Here is a 5,038-nt window from a genome sequence, read left to right as displayed (position 1 = left end):
TTTCAGCATGTCTCCTCTGCACCATTGTCATATGCTGCCAGTTGTGGCTTCCTTCCTTCCTCCCTCCCTTCTTTCCTTCCTTCTATCTGTGGCATTCATGGTTGCTCAGAACAGAACTCTAGAAATTTAAAAAGTGTCATGTGTGTGATTAGCACCTCTTTAAAATGACAGAGCTAGGTGAGGGATATGCCCTTTTAAAGAAAAAAAGGAGGAGGTAATTATTTGTACTCAATATGTTCTATAGGCCAGGTCCAGCTCAGTCTGAAATAAACTAGAAGCTCTCAGTGCCTTTAAGACTGCCACACATAGCCACACACAGAGCTTATTGCCACAGAGAACATTCACTTGATAGTGTTTGCTCCAGAGACTGTGAAGTCAGTGAGAATGTGCATCCAAAAATTTATTCAGCATTGCCATTCCATTTATCCAAGAGTGGTACATCGTGTTCACACATTCATTCCAGTCAATTTTCTCAGCCCTTTATATGAGAACTGTTACCCAACTATCCAAGCATATTACAGATGACAGAATATTTTGTTTCAGAAAGGACAGCTGGAAGCGTCCCAGGTTAATGCCTGTTCAAAGCAGGATTATCACCAGCATCATGGTAAGGTCAGCCATGTCTTCATCTTGCTGGGTCTTGAAAACATCTAGTGATGGATATACAACTACTCTGGATTACCTTTTCAACTGCTGTGCACCACTTCTAAGGAAAAAAATAAAATAAAGAAAAAAATTCAATTTGAACTTTCCAAGCGGCAACTTCTTGCTGTTACTTTTTATCATGCCACCTTTTTATTCTATAGGGAAGATCTTGTTTCTGATGTACTTGTAACTCCCTTTTCAATACCTGCAGACAGCTCTTAGACTGTCACTTGGTGTCCTCTTTGCCAGACTAAACAAGCTTAACTCTCAGCCTCTCCTCAGAGGCCGTGTGCTTAGACCCCTCACCATCATGGTAGCCCTTTGCTGGGCCCTTTCCAGTTTCTCAACCTTGAATTGGGTTTAGGAGTTTTCAGGTACTGGCAAAATTCCTCAGACAATAGCTCTGGTGCAGACTTGTGCCTTTTTCCTGGGCAGGAGGGGCTCACTGGCTGTTGGCTCTCATCACATCCTCTTCCTAACTCAGGTTCTGATCTGAAGAGCTGGAGCTGTTCTCCAGTTGCCACAATTCTCAAGCTTCCAGCTTGCATCCCCCTATGAATTCATCTTTGCTTCTTGCTCCTGTGTCATCTTGGTTAAGAAAATAGCATTAACAAGGGCAAAGAGTTGTGACCCATTTATCAGCCTCTTTTTTAGCACGCAATACACCTGGCGCCCCATTGGCATGCTCACTTCCATGCTAATTGTTTCCCTCCTGGTTTTGAACATCCTATTTTAGGTGATCTTAGTCACTGGTAAGCTTTAGGCCCAGATAGTGAGGAAGACTGATGTGAGCCTGCTCCACCCTGGCATGACAGACAGGGATGATCACTTACCTTGTGATCATCAGGTCCATGGCATGCTGCTTCCTGATAATCTCTGGTCTGAAAGAGCTGCCGCTGCTGTTTCTTCTTTATTTTAATAAGACCATATAATACATATGCACTTCCCTAGGAGAAATCCACGCACTGAATAGAAATGCTTATGAAAACAGTTTAATTAGTGTAGAGCTGCTTTAAATGCAGATGAGTCAGGCCTTTACTGCATAGGATAAAAGCCTAAACAATAAATATGTATAAACCCTTCTTATGCAAAAGGTCAGACTAAATTAACTTCTATTGCAACCTTGAAACTTGATTTCTCTGCTTTTGAAAATTCAACTCTACTTTCACCCAAAGTCTTGCAAGATCCTGTTATCTGTGTAGCAAACTAACCAGGTCCATCTGAAACTGATTTGCACACGTACGTGGATGTGCCAGAAGTCCGCTGGCTATATGCATGGAGCTGCACATCTTCAAGTAGCTTCTGCCTCTGAAAATATGAAACTGTGACACAGTGAATAGGACTACTCTTATTGCAATCCAGCTTGCCTTTCAGTCTTTGTAAGATATCAGCTACAAACACAAACAGCTAATCCAAAGGAACAAAAAGACCTCCTCCACATAAAAGTCCAGTCTCAAATAACTCTTTTTTTTGGAGTGGGTGGTTTGAGTACCGTGTCAGCCTCGTGTATTCCATACTTCCCATAAATGGAGTTACACTAATAAGCATAACAGCTTCTGGTGCTAGAAAGCCCCAATATTTCAATTTTCATGGCAGCTTCTAGCAACTAATTTAAGGAGTTTTTCATTCCTTCCTGAAAGCATAAGTGCTAGTAGAAAACTACCTGTCCTGATCCGGGAGAAATGCTCACTTACTCTTTGCTATTCTTATATGGATAAGACTACCTGCATCATTCACAGCTGTGGAAAGATGTCAGGGCATTTCTGATACAGCATCACGTATGCAGCTACATGCACAGGAGAGGTTGAAGAAGAAACTGTGGGAACCTTTTTGATCTAAGGTACATCATCACTTTCAGTAAAAATGATAACACAAAATGTAGTTCTTGTACGCCATATGTACCCTATGGGTGATATACCCTACATATGTATGTATACAGAAAATGTCTTTTCCCTTACGTGATGTATGTTACGCTCCCATATGTAATGAATGAATGTTCCCATATGCAATGTATGTATGCCATACCATACTTAGAAGCTGGTGGTGGTTGTTGAGTCTAACAGGGTTCTGTTACTTTTGGGGGGAGTTTTCTTCAGTTATCCTCCAGAGCTCCTGTGAAGGAGCAGTTTGCTGGCTTCATCCACCTCATTGGAGGAGAGACGTCGTTTTGTACAGTGATTTGTCAACCTCTTGGCACACCATTAGTCATCTAATCTTATCTAAGCAGTATTGAATTTGATGTGTGTTATCTACCACCTCCACGGTTTCCATAGTCAATGTAACACGTCAAACTGAACTGCTCTATCTCCTGAGACAGGAAGCTTGTCACCATTTTTAAATTTTCCTTGACATCCATCCTCTTCAACCAAGCATTCATTTTCAAGCTGATAGACCAATTATTTATCAGCTTTGCCATTCTTCTTACTGATTTTAGTCTTGTATATATTTGATTCTGTATCCAGTTTGGGAAATTAGCTATTTCCTTTTTCTGCCATTAAGTCTTCTTGTGAAGTATGAGGGAGATCAGCCTAGACAAGCCATAGTACCCCTGTTGTGATTGCATACCTGGAAAAAACACAAATCTGTAGTGTTTTCTAGGTTTATTTTCCACTGTGTTTTGCCAAGAAAGAAGATACACTGGAGTTTTGTCCCATGTCTTTTAGGATCTCCAGGTGAGTAAGAGTCCAGATATAGCTCCGACAGACTAAGGATGTGAGAAGGCAAAGATGCAGGATAAATCCTCCTTGTGTCTGTGACATAACAGGAATATAACCCTATAAAGATGGCAGTAGTGATGGAGAAAGCAAAAAGAACAGTTTCCCAAACCCTATCCACTTCCACCGAAATAAATAATTCCAGAATATTATTGTATGTTTGGGAAAAATATTGGGTCAAAATCAAAGCTCAGTATACTCCAAAACACAAAGTTCAGAAATAAATTGAAATTTATGCCTATGTGTTTTTACTTGGATTTGTCTCTAGTAGTAAGCTTTCTTAAATGCTCAACAGTTTAACGCAGGACTGGATTTCTTGGACTTGAACAACGAATCCCTTTTTTTTTTTTTTTTTAAGTACAGTCTTAGACTAAGACCTTAATCATCTTCATAAATCCATTAATATATACTCAAGTTGTTTCTAAAAAAAAAACCAAACTGACCGTAAATTTCCATCTTTCCACTTATGCTTATACAATTAGCAACAGTATCAGAGATATCAGAAAATTAGATGTTCTCTGTTTAAAGGTTGCCTTCAATGAACAGTACAAGACTTAACTGGGAAGACTTGCCTGCTGGGGGACCTTCTTCCTTGTTTAGGGGGATATTACAGTAGTGACTCTCTAATTTAGGCAAATCAGGAAAACAGGTGAAACCTGTCCTCTCCTTTACACCTTTGTTCCATGCTGCAAATTCCCACACAGGCACTTAAAATTAGAAAATTCTAGTTTATTTTCCAAACAAAACACATCTGTGAGGCAGGTCTTGATTGATGTCATATCTTTCCCCATATGCAATGTACAAACACAATTACTCTGGGTTTGATGCTGGAACCATTATCTTGGTTTGAGAGTCTTGGAAACCTTGATGAAACTCTCTTTAAAGTGTATTAAAATTGTAATCCTCAAAATCAGGCTCTCACTTGTTAATAAAGTTAGCAATGTGATCAGAAATAACTTCTCAGTTGTACATTATCTATTCAAGTGGAAGTCCTTACACTGCCGGATTAATTCGCAGCTCAGTGGTAACACCTAAAATTGGACCTTCACTGTTCTGTAGCTGACACATGGAATAGAATTCAGTGGACAGGAGCATGGTTCTGTGAAGATACTTATTCTATGTTTCAAAGAGTTATGTTTTACTTATTTTATCAAATGATAAGAAAATACCCCTTGGAATTAATACCTACTTATTTCCTGTAAGTAATTAGCCCTGAAAGTGGTTTTCTTTAAGTGTACTTTTACAGTTTTTAGTTGACAAGGGCAAGGCTAGAAAATTTTTAAAAAGAAATAATACGTTTTTTCAGATGAGCAACTGACAAATACTGTTGGGCTGAGTTTCAAGCGAATAATTTCAACTTCAAGCAGTTCAATAATTTTCATTGAAAACTACAAAAAATCAAGAGGCTGATTCCTGGACTTACTAACCATTTGTACCCATGCATAGTGGATGTAAAATACTAGCACTGGTATACATGCCCATGCTTGTGCACACAGGCTGCAAAGCGATGCATCAGAGTTACATCATTCTCCAAGTACTTCCTTTAAGGCTGATTGGGCAAGCAATATGCATGATATAACTGGTGCATGTAATAGTAAGTACCACCTGCTGCAAATCTGGATTTAAAGACAGTAACTTTATACTGAGACTGAACTTTGCAGATGAGTAGTCTATGGCAC

Source organism: Egretta garzetta, unplaced genomic scaffold (genome assembly GCF_000687185.1).
Source record: "Egretta garzetta isolate BGI_Z169 unplaced genomic scaffold, ASM68718v1 scaffold74, whole genome shotgun sequence".
NCBI classification, from domain to species: Eukaryota; Metazoa; Chordata; class Aves; order Pelecaniformes; family Ardeidae; genus Egretta; species Egretta garzetta.
The sequence above is the reverse complement of the archived record's forward strand: the minus strand, read 5'-3'. Positions refer to the sequence as shown.